The 17,100-nt window shown below is 41.5% G+C and overlaps 1 long non-coding RNA gene across 3 annotated transcripts in view; it reads right to left on the reverse strand.

Moving 5' to 3' along the window:
* Positions 1-372: 372 nt before the first annotated feature.
* Positions 373-17,100, reverse strand: part of LOC309372363 — a 130,272-nt gene continuing 113,544 nt past the window's right edge. For all 3 annotated transcript variants that reach the window (XR_014169454.1, XR_014169455.1, XR_014169456.1), the window contains 2 exons: positions 12,735-12,892; positions 373-2,589 (listed from right to left, as the gene is read on the reverse strand). This is a non-coding gene — a long non-coding RNA (uncharacterized lncRNA). The remainder of the gene's footprint in view (positions 2,590-12,734; positions 12,893-17,100) is intronic.

Raw genomic sequence — 17,100 nt, forward strand, 5'->3', positions numbered from 1 at the left:
CCTTTCTACCAGTGCAATCCTATACATGCCTCCTCAGAAGTAAGTACTATTGAGTTCAGTAAGTTTTACTTCCAGGTATGTGTGCATAGGATTGCAGTTCAAGTAGATATTTCCCCATTCCACTTGGATATTGCCCCAACATATGAAATGGAAGGCGAAACTGAAGGCCAAATGCACAAAATATACTTTATGGAAATAGTGTTCATGTAGTCTTCTATTCCATGAGGAATATGAAGCTTTTAAAAGAACTGGCTGAAATGAAGACTCTGTGCTGGGAATGAGTTTGTTTGCAATTTTTATGCCTCCAGGGAAGATATTCCCCCTAGGAGCAGGCAGCGCTGAAATAATTTGTTCTGGGAAACCAAAAAGTGATAAGGCCTTTTCAAACATTTTTATTTAAAGGACAGGTGTTTGATTATACTATTTGAGATTTATCAATATAATGTATATTTAATCATTATGAAAATACATTCATACTTGTATTTGGGTTATAACCAATATTAGTCACACTCAGAGGAGGACTACAACAATTAATGGGCATGATCAATGTCTCTTTATTTCTGTGGGTCTGCTCTGGGTGTATATTAGTTGGATACAATACATTATTTCCATATACAGTGGTACCTCGGTTTATGAACATAATCCGTTCCAGAAGTCCATTCTTAAACCAAAACCGTTCTTAAACCAAGGCACGCTTTCCCTAATGAGGCCCCCCGCTGCCGGTGCCCTTCCACCCTTTGGCTTCTGTTCTTAGACCGAGGTAAAGTTTGTAAACCGGGACACTACTTCTGGTTTTGAAGTGTTCTTAAACCAAAAGTTCATAAACAGGGCTGTTCTTAAACAGAGATACCACTGTATCTAACAAAAAACTAAAATAATGGTGAAAATCTGGAACAAACCTTACTTACAAGAGTAGGAACAGGGTAATAGTGTATGAGAAAATACTGTCTTAGCTGTGGACCTAAATTAGGAGTTGGTAATCATCTGGTTGGAAAATTAGACCAGGGCTTGCCAACGTTCATGGGTGAGTGGCCACTTTTGAATTTTGATAAACTGTTATGGGTGCCCACCACAAAATGACTGCTCTTGGGGTATGGCATAACACAAAATGGCTTCTACATCTAATTTTTTGTGAGAGGGGGATTGTGTTCAACCAAAGATGAACTGTTCTGGACGCTCTGCTAGTACCATCTTGGTAATCAAAGATAACCCCACAATTATTGGTAGTTGCTGCAGCAATGAGCTCATATATGTTTATATATATATGTACCCTTATTTGTGGGCCTGAGGGTGCTGGGCTCTGAGCTCAGAAAAGGGAACTATCTGTAAGATTTTGGTATTTGCCACCTATGCCCCCATCTAGTCAAGTGAGGTGATGGGAAGTCCTAGACAAAGTGACCTATGATGCTCTGTGTATAAAGAATATGTGCACTTTTGCTTAGGTGCAGACAAGCCATCTCTTTGGTGCAGTGTTCAACCTGCGTTTGTAAAGTCTAGGAGACCTACACCCATCTTTAATAAAGCACTAGAACTGGCCATTCTGATGCTTTTGACATCCTTCTTTGGTATCCCTGCACCCAACCACTCACAAAATCCCTCCTTTGGGCCAGCAGTTCAGAGCAGGAATACAGGACCACATTGTGTGGCATGCTGCCCATTAGTTAAAAGTTATACCTACATTAGCCACCACTATACTTGTTCAGTGAGCCCACCAGCACTTCATGTGGTGCCTATGAAAGTTTTCAGTAAATATTGCCTCAAAAATCAAAATGTACGAGAGTCTGTTTATTCTTATTGCTCAATTTCTGTTTGCACATTCTCAGCCTCTCATGCACTGAACATGTTCCCCAAAATATGTCCACATTTTATTGGATACCAGAACTGGACACCTACCTTCTGTTCTGTTCTGTACAGAGGAGAGGTGCAACGAAAGATGCAGCACCACAAACATGGCAGTGGCTGTTGAAAGGATATATTTTGGGTTGCCTGACCTCCAGGGCTGACCTATACATGCTGCTTGCATGCTTCAGCCCAACAACAGCTGTCTGCAAATTATTGCATAGACTCCCTGGCTGGGGTCTGCCCTCCTTTCCATTCCTAACCAAACTTTGACACAGCCATGGAGTCCTCTCCCTTATAGAGAGTTACCATGGAAAAAGGAAACACTGCAATGGAGTGAAGGGAATATTCCCTAAGCCTAATTACACACATACCAATAATGGGGTGGTACACATACAAAAAGATGCTGGCCAGGGATTCCTTGTAACAAGCAAATACGGGAAAAGGTGAGGCTTTGAGAGAAGCAGCCCCAGCCCTATGTTGCCTCTGGGTTTTTGCTATGTTGCCTTCCCTGAATTGCCTTCTCCAAATCAGCACTGAGAAAGAACCACTTTTATAATGGCATGTAGTTTAGAGAACAAAGACCCATGTTCCAGGAACCATAATGGCATAGATTGTGAAAGCATTATCCTTTGCCAAAATCCAGTGCCAAAATCCAGGCCTGGGATTTTCACGTGCCTGGGAACAGCCGTTTGTAGAGGCCCAGAGTAAGAAGCAAAATCCAGCTTGCTCCAGCTTGTTCTTCAGCCCCTGTAAGAAAAACCATTCTGGAAAATGTATCTGTTCTGATATGTGGTTGCTAAGCAGTTGCTAGAAACATCTAGGCTTGATTTTAAGGTTACTAATAGAGAATCTGCAGGGCTTTATTATACCAAGTTTTAAATCTAGCTACTGTATTAAAGAAATGTAATAAATGAAAGGGCAGAAAAGAATTAGGATGTGTTGCTTTTTAAAAGCACTATATGTAATAAAGAATATATCATGAACATAAATGACTCCAGCAAGCATTGACTTACTGCACTATCTCAGTCTGTCTGAGTACTCCAGTACAGTATACCTGAAGGAGCATCTCCACCCCCACCATTTAACCCGGACGCTGAGGTCCACCACCGAGGTCCTTCTGGCGGTTCCCTCACTGTGAGAAGTGAAGTTACAGGGAACCAGGCAGAGGGCCTTCTTGGTAGTGGCACCCGCCCTGTGGAACGCCCTCCCATTAGATGTCAAAGAAATAAACAACTATCTGGAGGCAGCCCTGTTTAGGGAACATTTTGCTGGAAGCCACCCAGAGTGGCTGGGGAAACCCAGCCAGATGGGCGGGGTATGTGTGTGTGTGTATATGTATATGTGTGTGTGTGTGTGTGTGTGTGTGTGTATATATATATATATATATATATATATATATATATATATATATATATATAATGATATAGTGTGTGTGTGTGTGTGTGTGTGTATATATATATATATATATATATATATATATATATATATATATGCTTTCGTAGATTTTCACGGGTACAGGAATGCAGGTTTTGGTGTCCTCGGGTGTCTTCCCGTGTAAAAGTTGGGGTGTCTAGGCGACGTTTCGACGAGGTCTCACTCGTCATCTTCAGGCTGGTGCTTTCGGCTTCTTGTTACTGGAACAGAGCAGGATCTCAGTGTTTGAGTTCCTATAAATACTGTTGAGGGGGTGTGGTGTATAGCCTCCAATGTTCTGGGCAGAGAGGAAGTTCCCAGGCTAGTGTGCCTTTTCTTCTTTTGTTCCTTAATTACTTGAGGGATATCTTGAGTGATTCCTTGAGTGATATCCTGAGTACCACTTAGGTGGGTCATTAGGTGTGGATTGGTTGCTAAAGTCTTTGTGTCTTGACCTCTTGAACTTTGTGAAGAGTTTTTCTGAGAAGATGGCTGTACTGCACTTAGTTGTGCTCTGGCTTGGCTTTGTGTATAGGGGCGAGCTGTGGTTTTGTGGCCTGTGTCAGCCAGATCTGTGTAGGGATTGCAGGGGGGTGCAGCATCCGGAGGTGCCACCATGGTTTGGCTACTGGATGGTGTCTGTAATTTATCTGTGGAGAGGGTCTGGGTTTGGGTCTGGTGTGGTTGATTGGTGATGGCGTTCTGTGTGCCTCTGGATCTGGTGTCAGTTTTTGTGGGGAGGGCTAATTTCCAGATGTCTGGCAAGCGGGATGTGTCGTCACGCTTGTTCATGTTGTGAGGGTGTTTCTCTATCTCGATGGCTTCCATGATTATTCTCTTGTGGTGATGTTCCATGTTAAAGAGCAATTTGGAATCTGCAAAATTAATTTCGTGTCCTGTTTCTTTCATGTGTTGGAAAAGAGAGGAAGTTTTTTCTTCTTTTTTGACGGCATTCTTGTGTTCTGCGATACGTGCATTTATTCGTCTGTTTGTTTGTCCAATGTACGTGGCTGGGCAGACTTTGCAGGGTATTTCATAGACCCCTTGGTTTTCCAACTGGATTTTATCCTTGGGGTTTCTGAGGATATTGGCTATTTTTTGGTTGGTGCAAAAGGCTGTTTTGATATTGTGTTTATGGAGGATTTTGCTAATTTTATCTGTAGTGCCCTTGATATAAGGAAGGAGGGCCATGCCATTGTTTTCTTCTGTGTCTTGGTTTTTGGGGGGTGTTTCTTTTTGGATTAGCTTCGTAACCCTGTTTTGCTGGTATCCATTGGCAATTAACACATTTGAGAGATTCTGTAACTCAGTTGTCAAGTGGTCTTTGTCAGCCAGGCGTTTGGTTCTGGAGATGAGAGTCTTGGCTACGGAGTTTATTTGTGCGGGGTGGTGGTGTGATTGTGCATGTAAGTAGCGGTTGGTGTGTGTTTTTTTCCGGTAGATAGTGTGTCCTAGGGAGCCATCAGGTTTTTTGTAGATTAGGACGTCAAGGAAGGGAAGTTGGTTGTTGGCTTCTATTTCCATAGTGAATTGTATTTTGGGGTGTAGGCTGTTGAGATGTGTGAGGAAGCTATCCAGTTTTTCCTTCCCGTGTGGCCAAATTACAAAGGTGTCGTCAACATATCTGAGCCAAAGTTTGGGTTTGTGTTCTGACTTGTCTAAAGCATTGGTTTCAAAGTGTTCCATGTACAGGTTTGCGATGACCGGTGAGAGGGGTGATCCCATAGGTGCTCCTTCTATCTGTTTGTATCTTTGTCCATTGTGGATGAAGTACGTGTTGGTTAGGCAGTGGTTGGTCAGGTCCAAGATGTATTCGGGGGGATTGTATTTGTTTTGAATGGCTGTCAAGGCTTCATTAATGGGCACTTGTGTGAAGAGAGATACAACATCGAAGCTCACAAGTAGGTCATTAGGATGTAGGTTTTGCTTCTTTATTGTTTCTATGAACAATAAACTATCAAATCTACTCCAAGATCCTACCTACCAACCTATAAAAACAGATCCCACCACCTATCTGGAAAAAACCACCAAATCCAAAATAAAAGCCTCTCCTATCAGTGAAGAAATCCAGCTAAGAATCATCCCCAGAGAAAAATCATCCAGATGCCCCAAACTCTACGGCCTCCCCAAGATACACAAAGAAGGAACACCACTCAGACCAATAGTCAGCTCCATAGGCTCACCTCTACAAAATCTCGCTAAATTTCTCGCCAAGCAACTTCAGCCCTATGCAGAATCCATCTCTTCACACGTTCCAAACTCCTTCCAGTTCATAGAAACAATAAAGAAGCAAAACCTACATCCTAATGACAGCCATTCAAAACAAATACAATCCCCCCGAATACATCTTGGACCTGACCAACCACTGCCTAACCAACACGTACTTCATCCACAATGGACAAAGATACAAACAGATAGAAGGAGCACCTATGGGATCACCCCTCTCACCGGTCATCGCAAACCTGTACATGGAACACTTTGAAACCAATGCTTTAGACAAGTCAGAACACAAACCCAAACTTTGGCTCAGATATGTTGACGACACCTTTGTAATTTGGCCACACGGGAAGGAAAAACTGGATAGCTTCCTCACACATCTCAACAGCCTACACCCCAAAATACAATTCACTATGGAAATAGAAGCCAACAACCAACTTCCCTTCCTTGACGTCCTAATCTACAAAAAACCTGATGGCTCCCTAGGACACACTATCTACCGGAAAAAAACACACACCAACCGCTACTTACATGCACAATCACACCACCACCCCGCACAAATAAACTCCGTAGCCAAGACTCTCATCTCCAGAACCAAACGCCTGGCTGACAAAGACCACTTGACAACTGAGTTACAGAATCTCTCAAATGTGTTAATTGCCAATGGATACCAGCAAAACAGGGTTACGAAGCTAATCCAAAAAGAAACACCCCCCAAAAACCAAGACACAGAAGAAAACAATGGCATGGCCCTCCTTCCTTATATCAAGGGCACTACAGATAAAATTAGCAAAATCCTCCATAAACACAATATCAAAACAGCCTTTTGCACCAACCAAAAAATAGCCAATATCCTCAGAAACCCCAAGGATAAAATCCAGTTGGAAAACCAAGGGGTCTATGAAATACCCTGCAAAGTCTGCCCAGCCACGTACATTGGACAAACAAACAGACGAATAAATGCACGTATCGCAGAACACAAGAATGCCGTCAAAAAAGAAGAAAAAACTTCCTCTCTTTTCCAACACATGAAAGAAACAGGACACGAAATTAATTTTGCAGATTCCAAATTGCTCTTTAACATGGAACATCACCACAAGAGAATAATCATGGAAGCCATCGAGATAGAGAAACACCCTCACAACATGAACAAGCGTGACGACACATCCCGCTTGCCAGACATCTGGAAATTAGCCCTCCCCACAAAAACTGACACCAGATCCAGAGGCACACAGAACGCCATCACCAATCAACCACACCAGACCCAAACCCAGACCCTCTCCACAGATAAATTACAGACACCATCCAGTAGCCAAACCATGGTGGCACCTCCGGATGCTGCACCCCCCTGCAATCCCTACACAGATCTGGCTGACACAGGCCACAAAACCACAGCTCGCCCCTATACACAAAGCCAAGCCAGAGCACAACTAAGTGCAGTACAGCCATCTTCTCAGAAAAACTCTTCACAAAGTTCAAGAGGTCAAGACACAAAGACTTTAGCAACCAATCCACACCTAATGACCCACCTAAGTGGTACTCAGGATATCACTCAAGGAATCACTCAAGATATCCCTCAAGTAATTAAGGAACAAAAGAAGAAAAGGCACACTAGCCTGGGAACTTCCTCTCTGCCCAGAACATTGGAGGCTATACACCACACCCCCTCAACAGTATTTATAGGAACTCAAACACTGAGATCCTGCTCTGTTCCAGTAACAAGAAGCCGAAAGCACCAGCCTGAAGATGACGAGTGAGACCTCGTCGAAACGTCGCCTAGACACCCCAACTTTTACACGGGAAGACACCCGAGGACACCAAAACCTGCATATATATATATATATATATAATTACCCCACAACTTCCCCCTGGAAAAAGGCACTGGTGGATAGCTCAGTTGGTTAGAGCACGGTACGGATAACACCATGTTTGCAGGTTTGATCCCCATATGGGACAGCTGCATATTCCTGCATTGCAGGGGGTTGGACTAGATGATCCTCAGGATCCCTTCCAACTCAAAACATATCTATGATTCTACAAAAACCCACTCTTTGCTGCTGAATCAGAGCAAACTGCAATTCAGGTTTTCCGCAGATTGTTGTTCTGATTCAGCAGTATAGAGAGGGCTTTCACAGGGAAAGCATCAGGGCAAAAATAAGAAGGGCTTGGAGAAGGACTTGGAAAGCCTGGACCCATCCCTAGAAATGCAGAGCAAATGTAAACAAGCACTTACTAAAACTATTTTAAAATGCAAAATGCATTTTAATTGTGACATTTCCTTAACTTTCCAAATGTGCCCTCTGGCCTGAAAAGGTTGGCAGCCCCTGGTCTAAGTCTTTAATACTAGAGCAACTTTAGCAACTTCAGCTAGTCAAGCGGGTAGCAGATTTAATTGAACACACATGGCCAATACAAACACCATAACAGTTGGCCTCTATTTTGGGAAAGAGGCCAAGGATCAAAGATCCTGAAAACATTTATATATTGGCACAATATTTCGGAAAAATAAAATTTAAGAAATGAAGGATACAGAAATTCACAACAAAAATTGGCATCAAGAACTGTCTGCAGCACTCACTGACTTCAGTGAGTCAGTGCTTTGGCAGCAAAATGGACCATACTGTAGGGTGACTGGCAAAGAGACAGGAGATGTTATGGACTATCTTTATATGTCTTTATATGGTGGTTTCTTACATTCAAAGTTTTCTTACATCATGGCTGACACGTATGTAGAAGTACCAGGATTTTTTTTCTGCACAGCTACTGCTTACAGCTGCAGCTGTGAGAACACATAGAATATATTGCATGTGGCCATTGCTACACAGAAGCTCTTCCTGTGCCAATCATGTGGTAATTGTAATGTTGGAAATGCTTTTAATTCAGAACATGCTAGGACCATGTTGTGGTACCCAGGAAGGTACGGTGTATTATTCTGACAGAGTGAATTTCAGTTTTGTATAGGAAATGTTATGCTGTACTCAATATATGACATTTTCTCTAGGTTGCACACCCTGATCAGTCTAAGTAATCAGTCTAATTAGCAGCATCCTACTTTTGTTATACCATGTTTTCCTGAATCCGCTCCCCCCCCCCCCCGCCGCACAGGTTAGCTTGCAACTGTCTCTGCTCTGCTCCATTTAGAGAGAATAATGTTCCTTTGGGAAATAATAGTTTGCTGATTTGAGCATATTTACTATTGTGATACTTGGCTGTTTCAAACAAGATTCTTTACTGATTGCCAGGAAAAGAAAAGAAAAAATCCCACTAATGGTAGTCAGCCATGCCAAGAACTAAAAGCAAAGAACTTAACAGAACTTGGTTGCTGGGATTGAAGTTTTTCCTATAAAAACTGGACTCAGATCTGCTGGCATAAGACAGGGCATGTATAGTAGCACAGTAAATGCCAGAGAGGGGCAAAAGTCTAGGGAAACCCATGATGTTGATGATCTTTCCAAGTTTCTTCCCTGAACTCTTAGCCTCTTCATTTTAAAAGTCTTATTAAGGAAGAGAGAAAATGAAAACAATAAACAAGCCACACAAGCAATATACTGTTTAATTGCTCAGTTAGTAGCAAACATGATCCCACATTCCGGTTTTCTAGATAGTGAATGCAAAACAACAGCAACAGTGGGATAACTAACTGATGCTTGTCCACAGCACATTTTCTATGCAAATGCAGAATTATTATTTTTTAAAAAAATATTAACTACTTATATTTTGTGTTATGTTGTGAATTATAAAACTCCACCCAATGTGCACTCGGTTTTACCTCATCTCAAAGTTTGCTTTACTTGAGCTTTCTTCTTCTTCTCTGAATGCCAAACTGATTTCATTTTGTACTGTGCCATGAGGACCTATTATACTCCTTTCCTGTCACTGGGAAGGCCAGGGCATCACTGCAGGCTGTTATCTGAGTGCTGGGAGCTGCATCGTTTTGAAGTGTCAATCAGCTTATCAGAGCTCCCTAAGGAAGGTGCTACATGGCTGCATTGTAAACATTTTGGCAGGTGTAAATACCAGAAGCGCCATAGTACTTCAGATTACTCTGGCCCAGGCAAGTTATACGACTTGTAAACAGGCAATGGCCTGTGGCAGAAATGCAGGGAGGCACAGCCCAATGAAGTCAACACAGTTCTTATAAAATCTATCTAAGGAGGCTCTGTCCCTGACTCATTCAAATTCCTATTGAATTTTCTATTATTATTATTATTATTATTATTATTATTATTATTATTATTATTACATGGGAAACACAGTTTGTTCTGCACAGACGTTTTGTGCATTTTTAAAAGCTAAAAGAACATTGCTCTGCTGTAAATCTTTGAACACCTCCACCCCTCTGTCCGTTTTTGAATTATTTAGCATCTCCTGTCAACTTATAAAGTTAATTAAGGCAGTCAATACTGAGCTTCGATGCAAAGCAAGAGGGTCGTTGGGAAGAAGACAACTGGAAACCACCCGACCTTCCTTTGTCCTTCTAGAAATGCTCTAAGTGGGCTGCATTGTAACTGACAGACTTCCTTAGTGGTACTGACAAGCCCCAACCAAACGCTGGGTTCAAAGCAAACAGGCCTTAATGTAAAGAGACGTGTGAGCACAGCCATGCAGGCCCAAATGTAGCACACAGCAAGTCCTGTAACAAGGGTCTCCTCGGGAAACATGAACACTCTCTCTACAAACTAACTAAAAAAGGTGACAAGGCTTGAACAAACGCAGCACTGCGGCCCTGTTACAGGGTTGCTAAGCAGGAAAAAGAAAGAAAAGCAAAAGAAAGAAAGAAAGAAAGAAAGAAAGAAAGAAAGAAAGAAAGAAAGAAAGAAAGAAAGAAAGAATTTAACAGCAGCTGGATCTTCAGAGAGATCAGTGGGTGAAAATTTTGCAACATGGAGATAAGCATTATCACTTGCTCCTGTCTGAAGATATAGCTACAGTTAAAAGGGAGAGAAGCAGAGACTGGTGGGGAAAAAGAGGCAGCCTTATTCTATAGCAAATAGATTATGCTTTATTGAGGCATGTGATTTTTACAAGACAAACTGCCCTTTGGGTGCAAGGAATAAGAAACTAGGAAAACTGGAAGACCCTCTGAGGGTCATTTAGTCCAACCCCCTGCAATGCAGGGATCTCAACGTGCTGTCCCCCATCCAATCTGAAACCATACTGGACCCTGCTTAGATTTGTGAATGTGCTAGCAGCTTTATTGCTGGACCACTGGGAGCAGGATTAATATATGAAAAAGCAAGAAACAATAAGCCCTAGTAGAAAATTACCCACACCTCAAGAGTTGAGCTCACTATACAAAATCAACCAAAAATGCAAACCTAGAGCAGCACACAAAGCATTACTTAAAGGGCCTGGTTTTTTTTAAAAAATATCCACAGCAATCAAACTTTTCAGCATGTGTTTAAACACAACCAGAGAAGAAAGAGGTTTCTGCTTGTTGTGAAGCTATTGAAAACACAGGATCCCTCCTAGAAAACAGAAGGCAAACCTCTCGTTCCAATCATATTGGGATGGGGGTCAGCGATCATTCAGAACTTATCCTAGCAAAAAGAAGGCAAATATCTCATTTCAATCGTATTGGGGTGGAGGGATAATTCAGAACTTATTTTGTGGCACATAAAAGTCTTAATTCAGCATGGAAAAAAGCTAACTCTTATGGGGTTATTTGCTTCACAGGATATGAGCAGGAAGGAAGTGCTCAGCTTCTAAAAAAGAAAGTAGACAAAACATGCAATGGTATCTCTGTATGGCTGCATAAACAGCAATCATAAATTGATTCTTGTTCTTTTTGTTATTGTGCATAATAAAAGGTGCTGGAGAGGAGTGTTTTGGACTTTGAAGTTTGCTTTGTGTTTCTGTTTAGAATAGGTTTTGTAATGTTGGGTGCTCACAGTATTTTGAATCCAAAAAGTGTTTACCCCACTCAAAACACATTCATATCTCCTGTATTTCCCCTTTGATAGAACAAGTACCAGATGTGTGCAGCTTCAGCCAAGATCAAGACTTGGCTGAGTCCGTCATGTTTGTGATGCATGGGATACAACAGAAACCAACAAACAAATTCACCCAAAGCAACATCTGACTGCACTTTGGAATGATGTCCAGATCTTAAATGTTGGTTTGGCTTTAATGATGTTTTTACTAAAAACATTTTTTGTTTAGGCAAGCCTATGAAGACATGTTTTAATCTGGTTGGTGTGTTTTTTTAATAGCTTTTTGCTGATTTTAATTGTTTTTTTGAATAGTCATTTCAGTTGCTGGGAGCTACAGGCTCTGTGCAACATAAAATAGTATTGCTCACCTGCACAGAAATCTGAAGAGACTGAACTCTGCAGCCTGTGGAGAGCATCTGTGCAAGGCTAAATAGAGCAACCCCTCAACAAAAAAGCCAAACAACATTGTGGTCAGCGTCTACTACTATAGGCCACCACACCAAAGAGAGGATGTGGATTGTGTCTTCCTGCAACACATGTTTCAGAGAAGCAAGAATTAGAAGTCACAGAGAAATTCAACTGCCCTGATGTTTGCTTGTTAGACAAACGCTAAGCATGGAATATCGAACACATTCCTGGCGTGCACTGCTGAACAACATCCTCTTGCAGAAGCTGGAGGAAGGACTAAAGAGATTAGCTGCCCTCCATTTGATCATAACCAGTAGTTTGGTCAGTGAGGTTAAATCAGGAAGAACCTTGCAGGGGTCGGGGGGAGAGTGACCATTCAACACTGGAATTCTTATCGTTAGGAAAGCTAAAGGTTAGTACTGTATAGTGGATTTCAGGAAGACTAGTTTTAAAAAGCTCAGATACTAGGTAAGATTCCATGGCCAGATATACTAATGGAGAAAGCAACTCAAGATGTAAGGCACAATCACAAACGTTTCCAATGAGAAAGAAAAACGGGACACATCTTTAAAAGGTCTGTGAGGAGGGCGAGGGGAAGGGGGGGTTGGATTTTGTTTCCTTTGGCTACTTGTATGGATTGTTGCATATCATAGAGGCATGGATATTTTACCTGTTTGTAAAGAGATCATTCTTGATTATCCATTGGGGAGTATAATGTTAATTTAGAAACCTAGCAAATACTCTGAGACTCAAGTATCAAGGTACGTACAGTGGTACCTCCATTTATGGACTTAATTACTTCCGGAGGTCCGTTCTTAGCCCGAAATCGTTATTAACCTGAGGTGCGCTTTCGCTAATGGGGCCTCCTGCCGCCGCCGTGTGACTTCCACTCATACCCGAGGAAAGTTTGCTACCCGGAACACCTACTTCTGGGTTAGCGGAGCTCATAACCCGAAGTGTTCGTAAGGAGGACAGTACATAACCTGATGTTCCACTGTAGTTAAAACTCCATTGCACATGTAAGAGATGACACGTCTCTTCTGAAGTTAAAAGACTCCAGACTTCCTTGAGCCTGTAACCTGAGGGAAGGAACATGTGATTGACAAGGGAGAATGTACATAAACTGGTAGATAGCTAGGAGGCTGGCAGTTCAAGTTATATAATAAGGAAAAAGCTTTGGAAGCCTGGCAGATAGGCAAAAGGTCTTCTATTTCACTCTTGTTTGGTGAAGAGCAAGAAGTAAACTCCTATAAATGTGCACAAAATGGATATGCTTTAATTTCTGTTTTTAAATCCTAAGTTTTGCATAGTACAAAGACTGTGGCCCAGGGATTGGGAACGTGGGGTTCCCCAGCTCTTGTGGGACTCCAGTTGCCATCAGTGCCAGTCAACAGGACCAACAGTCAGGGGTGATGGAATCTGAAGTTCAACAACATCTGGAGTTTGCCATTCCTACTGAAACCAATAACTTCATAACACTGGAGCCAAGCTGAAGTGGTTAAGCATTCTTTAGATTCCTCCCTGTTCATAAAACCTAGGTTTTAAAATTTCAGCAAACATAAATATCAAGACACTCTGGCACCCTCTAGCGTCCGGTTCTTAATTTTGCAGCTTTAGACAGCAACAATGCAAGACTTTCAAGGGCTGCTTCCAGCATTGCTTCTGTTTTACAAAGCCTGATACAAGTTTGAGAGCAGTTTCTGATGTTTTAATAAATGTTGATGGAAATGTGATCAAGCAGTACTTTGGTTTTTATGCTTTTTCTGTACCATGGAAGATGCACCAACTATAACTGCCCCCCTGCCCAATCTCTTGAAGGACAGAACGCATACACCACCAAAGTCAAGGTGTGTGTGTTTTGTTTGTGGAGCAGCAGTGGGAAAACAGGAAGTGCAGCTCAGTCACACTTCTTGTTTTGGTGGCTGTTCCATTCCCCCAACTGGGCAACCATTGACGTCACCCATCAGAAATCTTCTATGAAGCTAAGCTCCCCAGTTCACACAGCTCAAATAATTTGGCAGTGTGACTCACATATGTGCACTGGTTCTCAGTGCCCAGTACTGTTAATGTGGTAACTATCAACATTTCTGACCATTATTAACATTATGAAGACAAATTCCATCTTCTTCCCTACACCCATTTTCTTTTCTTTTTTTATAATATTTATTGAAATTTTTGAGTTACAATATAACAAACAAACAAAATTATAACATCACATAACATATTTTCTTATCTTCTTAGGACCTCCTCACATCTCCCGCCCCTACCTTCCACTTTAAAATATTTAATCCAACAAATTATCACCTTACTTCCATCCTTACTGTCTAATTTTCAATGTTGTATCTCAAATTTTAGAAACCTTGATTATACTCCATAACAAATTAGATTTAACCAAATAAATCCAAAAAAGATTGTTTTTCCTTACATTTGACTTATCTTCCTGCTTCACTTCATCTATTTTAATGGTGCCAAATTGTTTCTGATCAAGCATCCTGCTTAGCATTCATATAACTTACAATATTTTTGCAAATATATCTTAAATTTTTTCCAATCCTCCTCTACCGTCTCCTCCCCCAGGTCTCGGATTCTGCCGGTCATCTCAGCCAGTTGCATATAGTCCATCAGTTGCATCTGCCATTCTTCCAGTGTGGGTAGATCTTGAGTTTTCCAATGCTTCGCGAGAAGTATCCTTGCTGCTGTTGTTGCGTACATGAAAAATGTTCGGTCTTTCTTTACCACCCCTTGGCCGACAATGCCCAAAAGAGAGGCCTCTGGTTTCTTAGAGAAGGTATACTTAAATACCTTTTTCAGTTCATTATATATCATTTCCCAGAAAGCCCTCACTTTAGGACAGGTCCACCAGAGGTGAAAGAATGTTCCTTCATTTTCTTTACATTTCCAACACTTATTATCAGACAAGTGGTATATTTTTGCAAGTTTGACTGGGGTCATGTACCATCTGTATATCATTTTCATTACATTTTCTTTCAAAGCATTACATGCAGTAAAATTCAACCCAGTAGTCCACAACCTTTCCCAGTCCTCAAACATAATATTATACCCAATGTCCTGTGCCCACTTTATCATAGCCGATTTTACCGTTTCATCTTGTGTGTTCCATTTTAACAGCAAGTTGTACATTCTTGAAAGTACCTTAGTCTTAGGCTCTAGCAATTCTGTTTCCAACTTCGATTTCTCCACCTGGAACCCTAACTTTTTGTCAAGTTTAAAAACTTCCTTGATCTGAGCGTAATGTAACCAATCTCGCACTTTGCCTCTCATTTTCTCCATACTCTGCAATTTCCAATTGTCTCCATCTTTTTCTAATATTTCCCAATACTTTGGCCAATTGGCCTCCATATTGAGTCTTTTTCGGGCCTTAGCTTCCAGTGGTGAAAGCCACCTTTCCCTACACCCATTTTCAACACTCAAGTAGGGGGGTGTAAAATGATGTGAACCCGGATTGCTCTTGATTAGCATGGAGTGGCTCTGTAAGGGGTCAGAATGTGAAGGTAGTAACCAAATTACAGTATATAATATTGGTCTTTGGCTCTGTGTTGCCTTTGCAAGCTAGTAGCAATTCCCTTTCAATCTGGTCATGATAACAAATTTGTAGCTTCAAGAACTGGTAGTGCCTGGGTGCTTGGTTTTTTTTAAATCTCCTGTCCCCATCTTTTTCCTATTGTGTTGTCTTTCAGATGAAAAGCCTGCAGCTAGGATCCATCATGGGGTTTTTTGGCTTATTGATTTTATGTATGTGAGCCATTCTGGGATTTGAGGCTGAAGAATGTAGAATTGCTTAAAATAAATACCCAATCAGGAACAGGCCATGTGATCAGACTCTCCCTCCCCTCTATTATGAAGCAGAGATTCCTCCACCAGGCTTAACCATGACTAACAATTAAATTGGCAGCAAGGGGAATTAGAGTTACTGGAGAAACTGAGGTTGTCTGCTTAATCTAGGATCTGAAGCTAGCTCTAAAGTATGGTTTCAGGTCTCATGTTAAGGAGAACCTAGGTTAGTCCTGCACATAGTTAATGTTGATTTTGACAGGACGCTTGTCCCATCTGAGCATTATTTAGCTGTTAACCCAATCCCCAGAATAGTTCCCACCTGCACATTTTTAAATTCATGTATGAACAGCAACTTTGGTTTTTCCCATTTATACCAGTAGGTATCTCTTTTGTGTTTGTCCCTGCCTTCTAATTTGTTGATTCTGTTATGCAAGTTAAGTACTGACAGGGCATGATCACATATAGCTGCTCACGTTTTGTTTTGTTTTTAATTCCCCGCTTAAGAAGTGTGCAAAAGCACAGTGTCCAGCAATTGTCATTTGCTTGTGCAGCTTTCTGGTTCTGTGGAAATGTGAGAAAAGTATATATAAAGTACTGTATATTAAAAGGCCAAGCACCTGACACACCCTTGCTGCCATGCTGGAAAAGAAAGGAATTGTAAATTCTCAGCACACTCTTTTCAGATTGGTGCCCAATATATCTAGTGTAGACGTTTTCTTCTTTTTCTTTGGTGATCACTTGTAGCCGAGTAAGATTGTCTTTCATGAACACGGTCTTAGCAGTGAGTCTGTAAGTGACTGTGGAGGTCAATTCTGGATCCACACCTCCTTCCACAGTGGGGGCATAGGTTTCCGGGTGAGAGTTGATCATGGTGAGGGTTTGCCAAACATGCCTTTCACTTAGCACGTTTCTCCCTTTCGTCCTGATTTTAGTTTGAGTGTCTTCAAAGTCCATGACACCTTTGGTAAAGGCTGTTCTCCAACTGGAGCACTCGCAGGCCAGTGCTTCCCTGGTGTTGGTGTTTATACTATTATTTTTTTTAGATTTGCATTGAGAGAGTCTTTAAACCTCTTTTGTTGACCACCAGCACAACACTTTTCATTTCTAAGTTCGGAATAGAGTAGTTGCTTTGGCAGATGATAATCAGGCATCTGAACAACATGACCAGTCCAATGAAGTTGATGTTGAAGAATCATTGCTTTGACACTGGTGATCTTTGCTTCTTCCAGTACAATGGCATTAGTTCACCTGTCTCCCAAGTGATATGTAAAATGTTTCGGTGACACCCTTGATGGAATCTTTCAAGGAGCTGAATATGGCATTTATAAGTGGTCCATGTTTCACAAGCATACAGGAAGGTTGGTCATACAATAGCTTTATAATCAAACATTTTGGTTTCCCTGCAAATGTCCCAGTCTTCAAACACTCTGCACTTCAATCGGGAGAAAGCTGCACTCATAGAGCTCAGGTGATTCTAGATTTCAGCATTAAT

This window comes from Podarcis melisellensis (genome assembly GCF_964234715.1).
Source record: "Podarcis melisellensis genome assembly, chromosome: 6".
NCBI lineage: Eukaryota > Metazoa > Chordata > Lepidosauria > Squamata > Lacertidae > Podarcis > Podarcis melisellensis.